This window comes from Loxodonta africana, chromosome 17 (genome assembly GCF_030014295.1).
Source record: "Loxodonta africana isolate mLoxAfr1 chromosome 17, mLoxAfr1.hap2, whole genome shotgun sequence".
Lineage (NCBI taxonomy): Eukaryota > Metazoa > Chordata > Mammalia > Proboscidea > Elephantidae > Loxodonta > Loxodonta africana.
In genome coordinates, this window is record NC_087358.1 from 83,395,703 (window position 1) to 83,415,072 (window position 19,370).

The following is a 19,370-nucleotide window of genomic DNA, read 5'->3' on the forward strand; positions in this document are numbered from 1 at the left end:
TCTTGTTAGGGGTTTAGTGTTGTTTGTTGTTAGGGGGTTAGTGTTTGTTGTTAGGGGTTTAGGGTTGTTTCTTGTTGGGGTTTAGTAGTTTTTGTTGTTAGGGTGTTAGTGTTGTTTGTTGTTAGGGGGTTAGTGTAGTTTGTTCTTACGGGGTTAGTGTTGTTTGTGGTTAGGGTGTTAGTGTTGTTTGTGGTTAGGGGGTGTGCGTTGTTGGTTGTTAGGGGGTTAGGATTGTTTGTTGTTAGGGGTTTAGGGTTGTTTGTTGTTAGGGGGTTAAGGATGTTTGTTGTTAGGATGTTAGGGTTGTTTGTTGTTACAGGGTTAGGTTAGTTTCTTGTTATGGGTTTAGTGTTGTTTGTTGTTAGGGAGTTAGTGTTTGTTGTTACGGGTTTAGTGTTGTTTCTTGTTGGGGTTTAGTGGTTTTTGTTGTTAGGGTGTTAGTGTTGTTTGTTTTTAGGGGTTTAGGGTTGTTTGTTGTCAGGGGGTTAGTGTTTGTTGTTAGGGGTTTAGGGTTGTTTCTTGTTGGAGTTTAGTAGTTTTTGTTGTTAGGGTGTTAGTGTTGTTTGTGGTTAGGGGGTTAGTGTTGTTTGTTCTTACGGGGTTAGTGTTGTTTGTGGTTAGGGTGTTAGTGTTGTTTGTGGTTAGGAGGTGAGAGTTGTTGGTTGTTAGCGGGTTAGGATTGTTTGTTGTTAGCTGTTTAGGGTTGTTTGTTGTTAGGGGGTTAAGGTTTTTTGTTGTTAGGAGGTTAGGGTTGTTTGTTGTTACAGGGTTAGGTTAGTTTCTTGTTTGGGGTTTAGTGTTGTTTGTTTTTAGGGGGTTAGTGTTTGTTGTTAGGGGTTTAGTGTTGTTTCTTGTTGGGGTTTAGTGGTTTTTGTTGTTAGGGTGTTAGTGTTGTTTGTTGTTAGGGGTTTAGGGTTGTTTGTTGTTAGGGGTTTAAGGTTGTTTGTTGTTAGGAGGTTAGGGTTGTTTGTTGTTACGGGGTTAGGTTAGTTTCTTGTTAGGGGATTAGTGTTGTTTGCTGTTAGGGGGTTAGTGTTTGTTGTTAGGGGTTTAGGGTTGTTTCTTTTTGGGGTTTAGTAGTTTTTGTTTTTAGGGTGTTAGTGTTGTTTGTTGTTAGGGGGTTAGTGTTGTTTGTTCTTACGGGGTTAGTGTTGTTTGTGGTTAGGGTGTTAGTGTTGTTTGTGGTTAGGGGGTTAGTGTTGTTTGTTCTTACGGGGTTAGTGTTGTTTGTGGTTAGGGTGTTAGTGTTGTTTGTGGTTAGGGGGTGTGCGTTGTTGGTTGTTAGGGGGTTAGGATTGTTTGTTGTTAGGGGTTTAGGGTTGTTTGTTGTTAGGGGGTTAAGATTGTTTGTTGTTAGGAGGTTAGGGATCTTTGTTGTTACAGAGTTAGGTTCGTTTCTTGTTAGGGGTTTAGTGTTGTTTGTTGTTAGGGGGTTAGTTTTTGTTGTTAGGGGTTTAGTGTTGTTTCTTGTTGGGGTTTAGTGGTTTTTGTTGTTAGGGTGTTAGTGTTGTTTGTTGTTAGGGGTTTAGGGTTGTTTGTTGTTAGGGGTTTAAGATTGTTTGTTGTTAGGAGGTTAGGGTTGTTTGTTGTTACGGGGTTAGGTTAGTTTCTTGTTAGGGGTTTAGTGTTTTTTGTTTTTAGGGGGTTAGTGTTTGTTGTTAGGGGTTTAGGGCTGTTTCTTGTTGGGGTTTAGTAGTTTTTGTTGTTAGGGTGTTAGTGTTGTTTGTGGTTAGGGTGTTAGTGTTGTTGTTTGTTAGGGGGATAAGGTTGTTTTTTGTTAGGAGGTTAGGGTTGTTTGTTGTTACAGGGTTAGGTTAGTTTCTTGTTAGGGGTTTAGTGTTGTTTGTTGTTAGGGGGTTAGTGTTTGTTGTTAGGGGTTTAGAGTTGTTTCTTGTTGGGGTTTAGTGGTTTTTGTTGTTAGGGTGTTAGTGTTGTTTCTTGTTAGGGGTTTAGGGTTGTTTGTTGTTAGGGGTTTAGGGTTGTTTGTTGTTAGGGGTTTAAGGTTGTTTGTTGTTAGGAGGTTAGGGCTGTTTGTTGTTACAGGGTTAGGTTAGTTTCTTGTTAGGGGTTTAGTGTTGTTTGTTGTTAGGGGGTTAGTGTTTGTTGTTAGGGGTTTAGTGTTATTTCTTGTTGGGGTTAAGTGGTTTTTGTTGTTAGGGTGTTAGTGTTGTTTGTTGTTAGGGGTTTAGGGTTGTTTGTTGTTAGGGGTTTAAGGTTGTTGTTAGGAGGTTAGGGTTGTTTGTTGTTACGGGGTTAGGTAAGTTTCTTGTTTGGGGTTTAGTGTTGTTTGTTGTTATGGGGTTAGTGTTTTTTGTTAGGGGTTTAGGGTTGTTTCTTGTTGGGGTTTAGTAGTTTTTGTTGTTAGGGTGTTAGTGTTGTTTGTTGTTAGGGGGTTAGAGTTGTTTGTTCTTACGGGGTTAGTGTTGTTTGTGGTTAGGGGTTTAGGGTTGTTTGTTGTTAGGCGGTTAAGGTTGTTTGTTGTTAGGAGGTTAGGGTTGTTTGTTGTTACGGGGTTAGGTTAGTTTCTTGTTAGGGGTTTAGTGTTGTTTGTTGTTAGGAGGTTAGTGTTTTTTGTTAGGGGTTTAGTGTTGTTTCTTTTTGGGGTTTAGTGCTTTTTGTTGTTAGGGTGTTAGTGTTGTTTGTGGTTAGGGGCTTAGTGTTGTTGTTTGTTAGGGGGTTAGGGTTTGTTGTTAGGAGGTTAGGGTTGTTTGTTTTTACAGGGTTGGGTTAGTTTCTTGTTAGGGGTTTAGTGATGTTTGTTGTTAGGGGGTTAGTGTTTGTGGTTAGGGGATTAGTGTTGTTTCTTGTTGGGGTTTAGTGGTTTTTGTTGTTAGGGCGTTAGTGTTGTTTGTTGTTAGGGGTTTAGGGTTGTTTGTTGTTAGGGGTTTAAGGTTGTTTGTTGTTAGGAGGTTAGGGTTGTTTGTTGTTACGGGCTTAGGTAAGTTTCTTGTTAGGGGTTTAGTGTTGTTTCTTGTTAGGGGGTTAGTGTTTGTTGTTAGGGGTTTAGGGTTGTTTCTTGTTGGGTTTAGTAGTTTGTGTTGTTAGGGTGTTAGTGTTGTTTGTTGTTAGGGGGTTAGTGTAGTTTGTTCTTACGGGGTTAGTGTTGTTTGTGGTTAGGGTGTTAGTGTTGTTTGTGGTTAGGGGGTGTGCGTTGTTGGTTGTTAGGGGGTTACGTTAGTTTCTTGTTAGGGGTTTAGTGTTGTTTGCTGTTAGGGGGTTAGTGTTTGTTGTTAGGGGTTTAGGGTTGTTTCTTGTTGGGGTTTAGTAGTTTTTGTTGTTAGGGTGTTAGTGTTGTTTGTGGTTAGGGGGTTAGTGTTGTTGTTTGTTAGGGTTTTAGGGTTATTTGTTGTTAGGAGGTTAGGGTTGTTTGTTTTTACAGGGTTAGGTTAGTTTCTTGTTAGGGGTTTAGTGTTGTTTGTTGTTAGGGGGTTAGTGTTTGTTGTTAGGGGTTTAGTGTTGTTTCTTGTTGGGGTTTAGTGTTTTTTGTTGTTAATGTGTTAGTGTTGTTTGTTGTTAGGGGTTTAGGTTTGTTTGTTGTTAGGGGTTTAAGGTTGTTTGTCGTTAGGAGGTTAGGGTTGTTTGTTGTTACGGGGTTAGGTTAGTTTCTTGTTAGGGGTTTAGTGTTGTTTGTTGTTAGGGGGTTAGTGTTTGTTGTTAGGGGTTTAGGGTTGTTTCTTGTTGGGGTTTAGTAGTTTTTGTTGTTAGGGTGTTAGTGTTGTTTGTGATTAGGGGGTTAGTGTTGTTTGTTCTTACGGGGTTAGTGTTGTTTGTGGTTAGGGTGTTAGTGTTGTTTGTGGTTAGGGGGTGAGCGTTGTTGGTTGTTAGGGGGTTAGGATTGTTTGTTGTTAGGGGTTTAAGGTTGTTTGTTGTTAGGGGGTTAAGGTTGTTTGTTGTTAGGAGGTTAGGGTTGTTTGTTGTTACAGGGTTAGGTTAGTTTCTTGTTAGGGGTTTAGTGTTGTTTGTTGTTAGGGGGTTAGTGTTTGTTGCTAGGGGTTTAGTGTTGTTTCTTGTTGGGGTTAAGTGGTTTTTGTTGTTAGGGTGTTATTGTTGATTGTTGTTAGGGGTTTAGGGTTGTTTGTTGTTAGGGGTTTAAGGTTGTTTGTTGTTAGGAGTTTAGGGTTGTTTGTTGTTTCGGGGTTAGGTTAGTTTCTTGTTAGGGATTTAGTGTTGTTTGTTGTTAGGGGGTTAGTGTTTGTTGTTAGGGGTTTAAGGTTGTTTGTTGTTAGGGGGTTAAGGTTGTTTGTTGTTAGGAGGTTAGGGTTGTTTGTTCTTACAGGGTTAGGTAAGTTTCTTGTTAGGGGTTTAGTGTTCTTTGATGGTAGGGGGTTAGTGTTTGTTGTTAGGGGTTTAGGGTTGTTTCTTGTTGGGGTTTAGTAGTTTTTGTTGTTAGGGTGCTAGTGTTGTTCGTTGTTAGGGGGTTAGTGTTGTTTGTTCTTACGGGGTTAGTGTTGTTTGTGGTTAGGGGGTGAGCGTTGTTGGTTGTTAGGGTGTTAGGATTGTTTGTTGTTAGGGGTTTAAGGTTGTTTGTTGTTAGGGGGTAAAGGTTGTTTGTTGTTAGGAGGTTAGGGTTGTTTGTTGTTACAGGGTTAGGTTAGTTTCTTGTTAGGGGCTTAGTGTTGTTTGTTGTTAGGGGTTTAGTGTTTGTTGTTAGGGGTTTAGTGTTGTTTCTTGTTGGGTTTTAGTGGTTTTTGTTGTTAGGGTGTAAGTGTTCTTTGTTGTTAGGGGTTTAGGGTTGTTTTTTGATAGGGGTTTAAGTTTGTTTGTTGTTAGGAGGTTAGGGTTGTTTGTTGTTACGGGGTTAGGATAGTTTCTTTATGGGGTTTAGTGTTGTTTGTTGTTAGGGGGTTAGTGTTTGTTGTTAGGGGTTTAGGGTTGTTTCTTGTTGGGGTTTAGTAGTTTTTGTTGTTAGGGTGTTAGTGTTGTTTGTGGTTAGGGGCGTAGTGTTTGTTCTTACGGGGTTAGTGTTGTGTGTGGTTAGGGTGTTAGTGTTGTTTGTGGTTAGGGGGTGTGCGTTGTTGGTTGTTAGGGGGTTAGGATTGTTTGTTGTTAGGGGTTTAAGGTTGTTTGTTGTTAGGGGGTTAAGGTTGTTTGTTGTTAGGAGGTTAGGGTTGTTTGTTGTTACAGGGTTAGGTTAGTTTCTTGTTAGGGCTTTAGTGTTGTTTGTTGTTAGAAGTTAGTGTTTGTTGTTAGGCGTTTAGTGTTGTTTCTTGTTGGGGTTTACTGGTTTTTGTTGTTAGGGTGTTAATGTTTGTTGTTAGGGGTTTAGGGTTGTTTGTTGTTAGGGGTTTAAGGTTGTTTGTTCTTAGGAGGTTAGGGTTGTTTGTTGTTACGGGTTTAGGTTAGTTTCTTGTTAGGGGTTTAGTGTTGTTTGTTGTTAGGGGGTTAGTGTTTGTTGTTAGGGGTTTAGGGTTGTTTGTTGTTGGGGTTATTAGTTTTTGTTGTTAGGGTGTTAGTGTTGTTTGTTGTTAGGGGGTTAGTGTTGTTTGTTCTTACGGGGTTAGTGTTGTTTGTGGTTAGGGTGTTAGTGTTGTTTGTGTTTAGGGGGTGAGCTTTGTTGGTTGTTAGGGGGTTAGGATTTTTTGTTGTTAGGGGTTTAAGGTTGTGTGTTGTTAGGAGGTTAGGGTTGTTTGTTGTTACGGGGTTATATTAGTTTCTTGTTAGGGGTTTAGTGTTTGTTGTTAGGGGGTTAGTGTTTGTTCTTAGGGGTTTAGGGTTGTTTCTTGTTGAGATTTAGTAGTTTTTGTTGTTAGGGTGTTAGTGTTGTTTGTGGTTAGGGGGTTAGTGTTGTTGTTTGTTAGGGGGTTAGGGTTGTTTGTTGTTAGAATTTTAGGGTTGTTTGTTGTTAGGGTATAGGGTTGTTTGTTGTTAGGGGGTTAGGGTTGTTTGTTGTTAGGGGTTTAGGGTTGTTTGTTGTTAGGGGGTTAACGTTGTTTGTTGTTAGGAGGTTAGGGTTGTTTGTTGTTACAGGGTTAGGTTACTTTCTTGTTAGGGGTTTAGTGGTGTTTGTTGTTAGGGGTTAGTGTTTGTTGTTAGGGGTTTAGTGTTATTTCTTGTTGCGTTTACTGGTTTTTGTTGTTAGGGTGCTAGTGTTGTTTGTTGTTAGGGGTTTAGGGTTGTTTGTTGTTAGGGGTTTAAGGTTGTTTGTTGTTAGGAGGTTAGGGTTGTTTTTTGTTACGGGGTTAGGTTAGTTTCTTGTTAGGGGTTTAGTGTTGTTTGTTGTTAGGGGGTTAGTGTTTGTTGTTAGGGGTTTAGTGTTGTTTCTTGTTTGGGTTTAGTAGTTTTTGTTGTTAGGGTGTTAGTCTTGTTTGTTGTTAGGGGGTTAGTGTTGTTTGTTCTTACGGGGTTAGTGTTGTTTGTGGTTTTGGTTTTAGTGCTGTTTGTGGTTAGGGGGTGAGCGTTGTTGGTTGTTAGGGGGTTAGGATTGTTTGTTGGTAGGGATTTAGGGTTGTTTGCTGCTAGGGGGTTAACGTTCCTTGTTGTTAGGAGGTTAGGGTTGTTTGTTGTTACAGGGTTAGGTTAGTTTCTTGTTACGGGTTTAGTGTTGTTTGTTGTTAGGTGGTTAGTGTTTGTTGTTAGGGGTTTAGTGTTGTTTGTTGTTGGGGTTTAGTGGTTTTTGTTGTTAGGGTGTTAGTGATGTTTGTTGTTAGGGGGTTAAGGTTGTTTGTTGTTAGGAGGTTAGGGTTCTTTGTTGTTACCGGGTTAGGTTAGTTTCTTGTTAGGGGTTTAGTGTTGTTTGTTGTTAGGGGGTTAGTGTTTGTTGTTAGGGGTTTAGGGTTGTTTCTTGTTGGGGTTTAGTAGTCTTTGTTGTTAGGGTGTTAGTGTTGTTTGTTGTTAGGGGTTTAGTGTTGTTTGTTCTTACGGGGTTAGTGTTGATTGTGGTTAGGGTGTTAGTGCTGTTTGTGGTTAGGGGGTGAGCGTTGCTGGTTGTTAGGGGGTTAGGATTGTTTGTTGTTAGGGGTTTAAGGTTGTTTGTTGTTAGGGGGTTAAGGTTGTTTGTTGTGAGGAGGTTAGGGTTGTTTGTTGTTATGGGGTTAGGTTAGTTTCTCGTTAGGGGTTTAGTGTTGTTTGTTGTTAGGGGGTTAGTGTTTGTTGTTAGGGGTTTAGGGTTGTTTCTTGTTGGGGTTTAGTAGTTTTTGTTGTTAGGGTGTTAGTGTTGTTTGTGGTTAGGGGGTTAGTGTTGTTGTTTGTTAGGGGGTTAGGGTTGTTTGCTGTTAGGAGGTTAGGGTTGTTTGTTCTTACAGGGTTAGGTAAGTTTCTTGTTAGGGGTTTAGTGTTGTTTGTTGGTAGGGGGTTAGTGTTTGTTGTTAGGGGTTCAGTGTTGTTTCCTGTTGGAGTTTAGTGGTTTTTGTTGTTAGGGTGTTAGTGTTGTTTGTTGTTAGGGGTTTAGTGTTGTTTGTTGTTAGGGGGTTAGTGTTTGTTGTTAGGGGTTTAGGGTTGTTTCTTGTTGGGGTTTAGTAGTTTTTGTTGTTAGGGTGTTAGTGTTGTGTGTTGTTAGGGGTTAGTGTTGTTTGTTCTTACGGGGTTAGTGTTGTTTGTGGTTAGGGTGTTAGTGCTAATTGTGGTTAGGGGGTGAGCGTTTTTGGTTGTTAGGGGGTTAGGATTGTTTGTTGTTAGGGATTTAGTGTTGTTTGCTGCTGGGGGTTAAGGTTGTTTGTTGTTAGGAGGTTAGGGTTGTTTGTTGTTACAGGGTTAGGTTAGTTTCTTGTTAGGGGTTTAGTGTTGTTTGTTGTTAGGGGGTTACTGCTTGTTGTTAGGGGTTTAGTGTGGTTTCTTGTTGAGGTTTAGTGTTTTTTGTTGTTAGGGTGTTAGTGCTGTTTGTTGTTAGGGGTTTAGGGTTGTTTGTTGTTAGGGGTTTAAGGTTGTTTGTTGTTAGGAGGTTAGGGTTCTTTGTTGTTACGGGGTAAGGTTGTTTCTTGTTAGGGGTTTAGTGTTGTTTGTTGTTAGGGGGTTAGTGTTTGTTGTTAGGGGTTTAGTGCTGTTTCTTGTTGGGGTTTAGTGGTTTTTGTTGTTAGGGTGTTAGTGTTGTTTGTTCTTAGGGGTTTAAGGTTGTTTGTTGTTAGGGGGTAAAGGTTGTTTGTTGTTAGGAGGTTAGGGCTGTTTGTTGTTACAGGGTTAGGTTAGTTTCTTGTTAGGGGTTTAGTGTTGTTTGTTGTTAGGGGTTTAGTGTTTGTTGTTAGGGGTTTAGTGTTGTTTCTTGTTGGGTTTTAGTGGTTTTTGTTGTTAGGGTGTTAGTGTTGTTTGTTGTTAGGGGTTTAGGGTTGTTTCTTGATAGGGGTTTAAGTTTGTTTGTTATTAGGAGGTTAGTGTTGTTTGTTTTTATGGGTTTAGGGTTGTTTATTGTTAGGACGTTAGGGTTGTTTGTTGTTACGGGGTTAGGTTAGTTTCTTTTTAGGGGTTTAGTGTTGTTTGTTGTTAGGGGGTTAGTGTTTGTTGTTAGGGGTTTAGGGTTGTTTCTTGTTGGGGTTTAGTAGTTTTTGTTGTTAGGGTGTTAGTGTTGTTTGTGGTTAGGGGCTTAGTGTTGTTTGTTCTTACGGGGTTAGTGTTGTGTGTGATTAGGGTGTTAGTGTTGTTTGTGGTTAGGGGGTGTGCGTTGTTGGTTGTTAGGGGGTTAGGATGCTTTGTTATTAGGGGTTTAGGGTTGTTTGTTGTTAGGGGGTTAAGGTTGTTTGTTGTTAGGAGGTTAGGTTCGTTTGTTGTTACAGGGTTAGGTTAGTTTCTTGTTAGGGGTTTAGTGTTGTTTGTTGTTAGGGGTTAGTGTTTGTTGTTAGGGGTTTAGTGTTGTTTCTTGTTGGGGTTTACTGGTTTTTGTTGTTAGGGTGTTAATCTTTGTTGTTAGGGGTTTAGGGTTGTTTGTTGTTAGGGGTTTAAGGTTGTTTCTTGTTAGGAGGTTAGGGTTGTTTGTTTTTACGGGGTTAGGTTAGTTTCTTGTTAGGGGTTTAGTGTTGTTTGTTGTTAGGGGGTTAGTGTTTGTTGTTAGGGGTTTAGGGTTTTTTCTTGTTGGGGTTTAGTAGTTTTTGTTGTTAGGGTGTTAGTGTTGTTTGTTGTTAGGGGGTTAGTGTTGTTTGTTCTTACGGGGTTTGTCTTGTTTTTGGTTAGGGTTTTAGTGTTGTTTGTGGTTAGGGGGTGAGCGTTCTTGGTTGTTAGGGGGTTAAGATTGTTTGTTGTTAGGGGTTTAGGGTTGTTTGTTGTTAGGGGCTTAAGGTTGTTTGTTGTTAGGAGGTTAGGGTTGTTTGTTGTTACGGGGTTAGGTTAGTTTCTTTTTAGGGGTTTAGTGTTGTTTGTTGTTAGGGGGTTAGTGTTTGTTGTTAGGGGTTTAGGGTTGTTTCTTGTTGGGGTTTAGTAGTTTTTGTTGTTAGGGTGTTAGTGTTGTTTGTGGTTAGGGGCTTAGTGTTGTTTGTTCTTACGGGGTTAGTGTTGTGTGTGGTTAGGGTGTTAGTGTTGTTTGTGGTTAGGGGGTTAGTGTTGTTGTTTGTTAGGGGGTTAGGGTTGTTTGTTGTTAGGGTGTTAGGGTTGTTTCTGGTTAGGGGTGAGCGTTGTTGGTTGTTAGGGGGTTAGGGTTGTTTGTTAGGGGTTTAGGGTTGTTTGTTGTTAGGAGGTTAGGGTTGTTTGTTGTTACGGGGTTAGGTTAGTTTCTTGTTAGGGGTTTAGTGCTGTTTGTTGTTAGGGGGTTAGTGTTTGTTGTTAGGGGTTTAGGGTTGTTTCTTGTTGGGCTTTAGTAGTTTTTGTTGTTAGGGTGTTAGTGTTGCTTGTGGTTAGGGGGTTAGTGTTGTTGTTTGTTAGGGGGTTAGGGTTGTGTGTTGTTAGAAGGTTAGGGTTGTTTGTTGTTAGGGGTTTATGGTTGTTTGTTGTTAGGGGGTTGGTGTTGTTTGTTCTTAGGGTGTTAGTGTTTTTTGTGGTTAGAGCGTTAGTGTTGTTTGTTGTTACGGGGTTAATGTTTCTTTTTAGGGGTTTAGGGTTGTTTCTTGTTGGGGTTTAGTGGTTTTTGTTGTTAGGGTGTTAGTGTTGTTTGTTGTTAGGGGTTTAGGGTTGTTTGTTGTTAGGGGGTTAAGGTTGTTTGTTGTTAGGAGGTTAGGGTTGTTTGTTGTTACAGGGTTAGTTTAGTTTATTGTTAGGGGTTTAGTGTTGTTTGTTGTTAGGGGGTTAGTGTTTGTTGTTACGGGTTTAGTGTTATTTCTTGTTGGGGTTTAGTGGTTTTTGTTGTTAGGGTGTTAGTGTTGTTTGTTGTTAGGGGTTTAGGGTTGTTTGTTGTCAGGGGGTTAGTGTTTGTTGTTAGGGGTTTAGTGTTGTTTCTTGTTGGGGTTTAGTTGTTTTTGTTGTTAGGGTGTTAGTGTTGTTTGTTGTTAGGGGTTTAGGGTTGTTTGTTGTTAGGGGTTTAAGGTTGTTTGTTGTTAGGAGGTTAGGGTTGTTTGTTGTTACGGGGTTAGGTTAGTTTCTTGTTAGGGGTTTAGTGTTGTTTGTTGTTAGGGGGTTAGTGTTTGTTGTTAGGGGTTTAGGGTTGTTTCTTGTTGGGGTTTAGTAGTTTTTCTTGTTAGGGTGTTAGTGTTGTTTGTTGTTAGGGGGTTAGTGTAGTTTGTTCTTACGGGGTTAGTGTTGTTTTTGGTTAGGGTGTTAGTGTTGTTTGTGGATAGGGGGTGTGCGTTGTTGGTTGTTACGGGGTTAGGATTGTTTGTTGTTAGGGGTTTAGGGCTGTTTGTTGTTAGGGGGTTAAGGTTGTTTGTTGTTAGGAGGTTAGGGTTGTTTGTTGTTACAGGGTTAGGTTAGTTTCTTGTTAGGGGTTTAGTGTTGTTTGTTGTTAGGGGGTTAGTGTTTGTTGTTACGGGTTTAGTGTTATTTCTTGTTGGGGTTTAGTAGTTTTTGTTGTTAGGGTGTTAGTGTTTGTTGTTAGTGGTTTAGGGTTGTTTGTTGTCAGGGGGTTAGTGTTTGTTGTTAGGGGTTTAGGGTTGTTTCTTGTTGGAGTTTAGTAGTTTTTGTTGTTAGGGTGTTAGTGTTGTTTGTGGTTAGGGGGTTAGTGTTGTTTGTTCTTACGGGGTTAGTGTTGTTTGTGGTTAGGGGGTGAGCGTTGTTGGTTGTTAGGTGGTTAGGATTGTTTGTTGTTAGGGGTTTAGGGTTGTTTGTTGTTAGGGGGTTAAGGTTGTTTGTTGTTAGGAGGTTTGGGCTGTTTGTTGTTACAGGGTTAGGTTAGTTTCTTGTTAGGGGTTTAGTGTTGTTTGTTGTTAGGGGGTTAGTGTTTGTTGTTAGGGGTTTAGGGTTGGTTCTTGTTGGGGTTTAGTAGTTTTTGTTGTTAGGGTGTTAGCGTTGTTTGTTGTTAGGGGGTTAGTGTAGTTTGTTCTTACGGGGTTAGTGTTGTTTGTGGTTAGGGTGTTAGTGTTGTTTGTTGTTAGGGGGTTAGTGTTGTCTGTTCTTACGGGGTTAGTGTTGTTTGTGGTTAGGGTGTTAGTGTTGTTTGTGGTTAGGGGGTGAGCGTTCTTGGTTGTTAGGGGGTTAAGATTGTTTGTTGTTAGGGGTTTAGGGTTGTTTGTTGTTAGGGGGTTAAGGTTGTTTGTTGTTAGGAGGTTAGGGTTGTTTGTTGTTACGGGGTTAGGTTAGTTTCTTTTTAGGGGTTTAGTGTTGTTTGTTGTTAGGGGGTTAGTGTTTGTTGTTAGGGGTTTAGGGTTGTTTCTTGTTGGGGTTTAGTAGTTTTTGTTGTTAGGGTGTTAGTGTTGTTTGTGGTTAGGGGCTTAGTGTTGTTTGTTCTTACGGGGTTAGTGTTGTGTGTGGTTAGGGTGTTAGTGTTGTTTGTGGTTAGGGGGTTAGTGTTGTTGTTTGTTAGGGGGTTAGGGTTGTTTGTTGTTAGGGTGTTAGGGTTGTTTCTGGTTAGGGGTGAGCGTTGTTGGTTGTTAGGGGGTTAGGGTTGTTTGTTAGGGGTTTAGGGTTGTTTGTTGTTAGGAGGTTAGGGTTGTTTGTTGTTACGGGGTTAGGTTAGTTTCTTGTTAGGGGTTTAGTGCTGTTTGTTGTTAGGGGGTTAGTGTTTGTTGTTAGGGGTTTAGGGTTGTTTCTTGTTGGGCTTCAGTAGTTTTTGTTGTTAGGGTGTTAGTGTTGCTTGTGGTTAGGGGGTTAGTGTTGTTGTTTGTTAGGGGGTTAGGGTTGTGTGTTGTTAGAAGGTTAGGGTTGTTTGTTGTTAGGGGTTTAGGGTTGTTTGTTGTTAGGGGGTTAGGGTTGTTTGTTGTTAGGTGTTTAGAGTAGTTTATTTTTAGGGGGTTAGTGTTGTTTGCTGTTAGGTTGTTAGGATTGTTGTTAGGGAGTTAGTGGTGTTTGTTGTTAGGGGGTTAGTGTTTTTTGTTGTTAGGGTGTTAGTGTTGTTTGTGGTTTGGGTGTTAGTGCTGTTTGTGGTTAGGGGGTGAGCGTTGTTGGTTGTTAGGGGTTTAAGGTTGTTTGTTGTTAGGGGGTTAAGGTTGTTTGTTCTTAGGAGGTTAGGGTTGTTTGTTGTTACGGGGTTAGGTTAGTTTCTTGTTAGAGGTTTAGTGTTGTTTGTTTTTAATTCGTTAGTGCTTGTTGTTAGGGGTTTAGGATAGTATCTTGTTGGGGTTTAGTAGTTTTTGCTGTTAGGGTGTTAGTGTTGTTTGTGGTTAGGGGGTTAGTGTTGTTGTTTGTTAGGGGGTTAGGGTTGTTTGTTGTTAGAAGGTTAAGGTTGTTTGTTGTTAGGGGTTTAGGGTTGTTTGTTGTTAGGGGGTTAGTGTTGTTTGTTGTTACGGGGTTAGGTTAGTTTCTTGTTAGGGGTTTAGTGTTGTTTGTTGTTAGGGGGTTAGTGTTTGTTGTTAGGGGTTTAGGGTTGTTTCTTGTTGGGGTTTAGTGGTTTTTGTTGTTAGGGTGTTAGTGTTGTTTGTTGTTAGGGGGTTAGTGTTGTTTGTTCTTTCGGGGTTAGTGTTGTTTGTGGTTAGGGTGTTAGTGTTGTTTGTGGTTAGGGGGTGAGCTTTGTTGGTTTTTGGGGGTTAGGATTGTTTGTTGTTAGGGGTTTAAGGTTGTGTGTTGTTAGCAGGTTAGGGTTGTTTGTTGTTAAGGGGTTACATTAGTTTCTTGTTAGGGGTTTAGTGTTGTTTGTTGTTAGGGGGTTAGTGTTTGTTCTTAGGGGTTTAGGGTTGTTTCTTGTTGAGGTTTAGTAGTTTTTGTTGTTAGGGTGTTAGTGTTGTTTGTGGTTAGGGGGTTAGTGTTGTTGTTTGTTAGGGGGTTAGGGTTGTTTGTTGTTAGGGTGTTAGGGTTGTTTCTGGTTAGGGGTGAGCGTTGTTGGTTGTTAGGGGGTTAGGGTTGTTTGTTGTTAGGGGTTTAGGGTTGTTTGTTGTTAGGAGGTTAGGGTTGTTTGTTGTTACGGGGTTAGGTTAGTTTCTTGTTAGGGGTTTAGTGCTGTTTGTTGTTAGGGGGTTAGTGTTTGTTGTTAGGGGTTAGGGTTGTTTCTTGTTGGGCTTTAGTAGTTTTTGTTGTTAGGGTGTTAGTGTTGCTTGTGGTTAGGGGGTTAGTGTTGTTGTTTGTTAGGGGGTTAGGGTTGTGTGTTGTTAGAAGGTTAGGGTTGTTTGTTGTTAGGGGTTTAGGGTTGTTTGTTGTTAGGGGGTTAGGGTTGTTTGTTGTTAGGTGTTTAGAGTAGTTTATTTTTAGGGGGTTAGTGTTGTTTGTTGTTAGGTTGTTAGGATTGTTGTTAGGGAGTTAGTGGTGTTTGTTGTGAGGGGGTTAGTGTTTTTTGTTGTTAGGGTGTTAGTGTTGTTTGTGGTTTGGGTGTTAGTGCTGTTTGTGGTTAGGGGGTGAGCGTTGTTGGTTGTTAGGGGTGTAAGGTTGTTTGTTGTTAGGGGGTTAAGGTTGTTTGTTCTTAGGAGGTTAGGGTTGTTTGTTGTTACGGGGTTAGGTTAGTTTCTTGTTAGAGGTTTAGTGTTTGTTTTTAATTCGTTAGTGCTTGTTGTTAGGGGTTTAGGATAGTATCTTGTTGGGGTATAGTAGTTTTTGCTGTTAGGGTGTTAGTGTTGTTTGTGGTTAGGGGGTTAGTGTTGTTGTTTGTTAGGGGGTTAGGGTTGTTTGTTGTTAGAAGGTTAAGGTTGTTTGTTGTTAGGGGTTTAGCGTTGTTTGTTGTTAGGGGGTTAGTGTTGTTTGTTGTTACGGGGTTAGGTTAGTTTCTTGTTAGGGGTTTAGTGTTGTTTGTTGTTAGGGGGTTAGTGTTTGTTGTTAGGGGTTTAGGGTTGTTTCTTGTTGGGGTTTAGTGGTTTTTGTTGTTAGGGTGTTAGTGTTGTTTCTTGTTAGGGGTTTAGTGTTGTTTGTTTTTAGGGGTTTAGGTTTTTTTATTGTTAGGAGGTTAGGGTTGTTTGTTGTTACGGGGTTAGGTTAGTTTCTTGTTAGGGGTTTAGTGTTGTTTGTTGTTAGGGCGTTAGTGTTTGTTGTTAGGGGTTTAGGGTTGTTTCTTTTTGGGGTTTCGTAGTTTTTGTTGTTAGGGTGTAAGTGTTGTTTGTGGTTAGGGTGTTAGTGTTGTTGTTTGTTAGGGGGTTAGGGTTGTTTGTTGTTAGAAGGTTAGGGTTGTTTGTTGTTAGGGGTTTAGGGTTGTTTGTTGTTAGGGGGTTAGGGTTGTTTGTTGTTAGGGGTTTAGAGTAGTTTATTTTTAGGGGGTTAGTGTTGTTTGTTGTTAGGTTGTTAAGATTATTGTTAGGGGGTTAGTGGTGTTTGTTGTTAGGGGGTTAGTGTTTGTTGTTAGGGGTTTAGGGTTGTTTCTTGTTGGGGTTTAGTAGTTTTTGTTGTTAGGGTGTTAGTGTTGTTTGTGGTTAGGGGGTTAGTGTTGTTGTTTATTAGGGGGTTAGGATTGTTTGTTGTTAGGAGGTTAGGGTTGTTTGTTGTTACAGGGTTAGGTTAGTTTCTTGTTAGGGGTTTCGTGTTGTTTGTTGTTAGGGGGTTAGTGCTTGTTGTTAGGGGTTTAGGGTTATTTCTTGTTGGGGTTTAGTAGTTTTTGTTGTTAGGATGTTAGTGTTGTTTGTTGTTAGGGGGTTAGTGTTGTTTGTTCTTACGGGGTTAGTGTTGTTTGTGGTTAGGGTGTTAGTGTTGTTTGTGGTTAGGGTGTTAGTGCTGTTTGTGGTTGCGGGTTAGGGTTGTTTGTTTTTTGGGGGTTAGGGTAGTTTGTTGTTATTTTGTTAGGGTTGTTTGTTGTTAGGTGGTTAGGTTTGTTTGTTGTTACGGGGTTAGGGCTGTTTGTTGTTAGGGGGTTAGTGTTGTTTGTTGTTAGGGGTTTATTGTTGTTTGTTGTTTGTGGGTTAGTGTTGTTTGTTGTTAGGGGTTTAGGTTTGTTGTTCTTAGGGCGTTAGTGTTGCTTGTTGTTAGGCTGTTAGGAGTGGTTGTCAGTGTGTTAGAGTTTTTTGTTGTTCGGGGCTTAGTGTTGTTTTATGTTAGGGAGTTAGTGTTGTTTGTTGTTGGAGGTTAGTGTTGTTTGTTAGGGGATCAATTTTGTTTGTTTTTAGTGGGTTAGGGTTGTTTGTTGTTAGGGGATTAGTGTTGTTTGTTATCAGGGGTTCAGTGTTGTTTGTTTTTAGCTGTTTAGAGTTGTTTGTTTTTAGGGTATTAGTGTTTTTTGTTGTTAGGGGGTTAGGATTGTGTTTTTTTAGTTGGTTATTGTTGTTTGTTTTTGGGAGTTAGTGTTGTTTGTTGTTAGGGGCTGAGTGTTGCTTGTTGTTAGGGTGTTAGGGTTGTTTGTTGTTAGGGGTTAGGGTTGTTTGTTATTAGGGGTTAATTTGGTTTTTTGTTAGGGGTTCAGTGTTGTTTGTTGTTAGGGGGTGAGTGTTGTTTGTTTTCAGGGCGTTAGGGTTGTTTCTTGTTAGGAGAATAGGGTCGATGGTTGTTAGGTGTTTAGTGTTGTTTGTTGTTAGGTGTTAGTGTTGCTTGTCATTAGGGCGTTAGTGTTTTTTGTTGTTAGTGGGTTAGTGCTGTGTGTTGTTAGTGGCTTAGTGTTGTTTGTTTTTAGGGGTTCAGTGTTGTTTGTTTTTAGGGTTTTAGGGTTGTTTGTTTTTAGGGGGTTTGCATTGTTTGTTTTTAGGGTGTTAGGATTGTTTGTTGTTAGGGGGTAAGTGTTGTTTGTTGTTAGGGGGTTAGTGTTGTTGGTTTTTAGGGGGTTAGGGTTGTTTGTTTTTGGGGGTTAAGGTTGTTTGTTGTTAGTGGGTTAGGGTTGTTTGTTGTTAGGGGATTAGTGTTGTTGTTAGGGGGTTTGTGCTTTTTTTTGTTGGGGGTTAATGTTTCTTGTTCGGGGTCAGCGTTTGTTATTAAGGGTTTTGGGTTTGTTGTTGTTAGGGTGTTAGTGTTGTTTGTTGTTAGGGGGTTGGTGTTGTTTGTTCTTAGGGTGTTAGTGTTTTTTGTGGTTAGAGCGTTAGTGTTGTTTGTTGTTACGGGGTTAATGTTTCTTTTTAGGGGTTTAGGGTTGTTTCTTGTTGGGGTTTAGTGGTTTTTGTTGTTAGGGTGTTAGTGTTGTTTGTTGTTAGGGGTTTAGGGTTGTTTGTTGTTAGGGGGTTAAGGTTGTTTGTTGTTAGGAGGTTAGGGTTGTTTGTTGTTACAGGGTTAGTTTAGTTTATTGTTAGGGGTTTAGTGTTGTTTGTTGTTAGGGGGTTAGTGTTTGTTGTTACGGGTTTAGTGTTATTTCTTGTTGGGGTTTAGTGGTTTTTGTTGTTAGGGTGTTAGTGTTGTTTGTTGTTAGGGGTTTAGGGTTGTTTGTTGTCAGGGGGTTAGTGTTTGTTGTTAGGAGTTTAGTGTTGTTTCTTGTTGGGGTTTAGTTGTTTTTGTTGTTAGGGTGTTAGTGTTGTTTGTTGTTAGGGGTTTAGGGTTGTTTGTTGTTAGGGGTTTAAGGTTGTTTGTTGTTAGGAGGTTAGGGTTGTTTGTTGTTACGGGGTTAGGTTAGTTTCTTGTTAGGGGTTTAGTGTTGTTTGTTGTTAGGGGGTTAGTGTTTGTTGTTAGGGGTTTAGGGTTGTTTCTTGTTGGGGTTTAGTAGTTTTTCTTGTTAGGGTGTTAGTGTTGTTTGTTGTTAGGGGGTTAGTGTAGTTTGTTCTTACGGGGTTAGTGTTGTTTGTGGTTAGGGTGTTAGTGTTGTTTGTGGATAGGGGGTGTGCGTTGTTCGTTGTTACGGGGTTAGGATTGTTTGTTGTTAGGGGTTTAGGGTTGTTTGTTGTTAGGGGGTTAAGGTTGTTTGTTGTTAGGAGGTTAGGGTTGTTTGTTGTTACAGGGTTAGGTTAGTTTCTTGTTAGGGGTTTAGTGTTGTTTGTTGTTAGGGGGTTAGTGTTTGTTGTTACGGGTTTAGTGTTATTTCTTGTTGGGGTTTAGTGGTTTTTGTTGTTAGGGTGTTAGTGTTGTTTGTTGTTAGGGGTTTAGGGTTGTTTGTTGTCAGGGGGTTAGTGTTTGTTGTTAGGGGTTTAGGGTTGTTTCTTGTTGGAGTTTAGTAGTTTTTGTTGTTAGAGTGTTAGTGTTGTTTGTGGTTAGGAGGTTAGTCTTGTTTGTTCTTACGTGGTTAGTGTTGTTTGTGGTTAGGGGGTGAGCGTTGTTGGTTGTTAGGTGGTTAGGATTGTTTGTTGTTAGGGGTTTAGGGTTGTTTGTTGTTAGGGGGTTAAGGTTGTTTGTTGTTAGGAGGTTTGGGCTGTTTGTTGTTACAGGGTTAGGTTAGTTTCTTGTTAGGGGTTTAGTGTTGTTTGTTGTTAGGGGGTTAGTGTTTGTTGTTAGGGGTTTAGTGTTGTTTCTTGTTGGGGTTTAGTGGTTTTTGTTGTTAGGGTGTTAGTGTTTGTTGTTAGGGGTTTAGGGTTGTTTGTTGTTAGGGGTTTAAGGTTGTTAGCTGTTAGGAGGTTAGGGTTGTTTGTTGTTACGGGGTTAGGTTAGTTTCTTGTTAGGGGTTTAGTGTTGTTTGTTGTTAGGAGGATAGTGTTTGTTGTTAGCGGTTTAGGGTTGTTTCTTGTTGGGGTTTAGTAGTTTTTGTTGTTAGGGTGTTAGTGTTGTTTGTGGTTAGGAGGTTAGTGTTGTTGTTTGTTAGGGGGTTAGGGTTGTTTGTTGTTAGGAGGTTAGGGTTGTTTGTTTTTACAGGGTTAGGTTAGTTTCTTGTTAGGGGTTTAGTGTTGTTTGTTGTTAGGGGGTTAGTGTTTGTTGTTAGGGTTTTAGTGATGTTTCTTGTTGGGGTTTAGTGGTTTTTGTTGTTAAGGTGTTAGTGTTGTTTGTTGTTAGGGGTTTAGGGTTGTTTGTTGTTAGGGGTTTAAGGTTGTTTGTTGTTAGGAGGTTAGGGTTGTTTGTTGTTACGGGGTTAGGTAAGTTTCTTGTTAGGGGTTTAGTGTTGTTTGTTGTTAGGGGGTTAGTGTTTGTCGTTAGGGGTTTACGGTTGTTTCTTGTTGGGTTTAGTAGTTTTTGTTGTTAGGGTGTTAGTGTTGTTTGTTGTTAGGGGGTTAGTGTAGTTTGTTCTTACGGGGTTAGTGTTGTTTGTGGTTAGGGTGTTAGTGTTGTTTGTGGTTAGGGGGTGTGCGTTGTTGGTTGTTAGGGGGTTAGGTTAGTTTCTTGTTAGGGGTTTAGTGTTGTTTGTTGTTAGGGGGTTAGTGTTTGTTCTTAGGGGTTTAGTGTTTCTTGTTGGGGTTTAGTGTTTTTTGTTGTTAGTGTGTTAGTGTTGTTTGTTGTTAGGGGTTTAGGGTTGTTTGTTGTTAGGGGTTTAAGGTTGTCTGTTGTTAGGAGGTTAGGGTTGTTTGTTGTTACGGGGTTAGGTTAGTTTCTTGTTAGGGGTTTAGTGTTGTTTGTTGTTAGGGGGTTAGTGTTTGGTGTTAGGGTTTTAGGGTTGTTTCTTGTTGGGGTTTAGTAGTTTTTGTTGTTAGGGTGTTAGTGTTGTTTGTTGTTAGGGGGTTAGTGTTGTTTGTTCTTACGGGGTTAGTGTTGTTTGTGGTTAGGGTGTTAGTGTTGTTTGTGGTTAGGGGGTGTGCGTTGTTGGTTGTTAGGGGTTTAGGATGGTTTGTTGTTAGGGGTTTAGGGTTGTTTGCTGTTAGAGGGTTAAGGTTTTTTGTTGTTAGGAGGTTAGGGATCTTTGTTGTTACAGGGTTAGGTTAGTTTCTTGTTAGGGGTTTAGTGTTGTTTGTTGTTAGGGGGTTAGTGTTTGTTGTTAGGGGTTTAGTGTTGTTTCTTGTTGGAGTTTAGTGGTTTTTGTTGTTAGGGTGTTAGTGTTGTTTGTTGATAGGGGTTTAGGGTTGTTTGTTGTTAGGGGTTTAAGGTTGTTTGTTGTTAGGAGGTTAGGGTTGTTTGTTGTTACGGGGTTAGGTTATTTTCCTGTTAGGGGTTTAGTGTTTTTTGTTGTTAGGGGGTTAGTGTTTGTTGTTAGGGGTTTAGGGTTGGTTCTTGTTGGGGTTTAGTAGTTTTTGTTGTTAGGGTGTTAG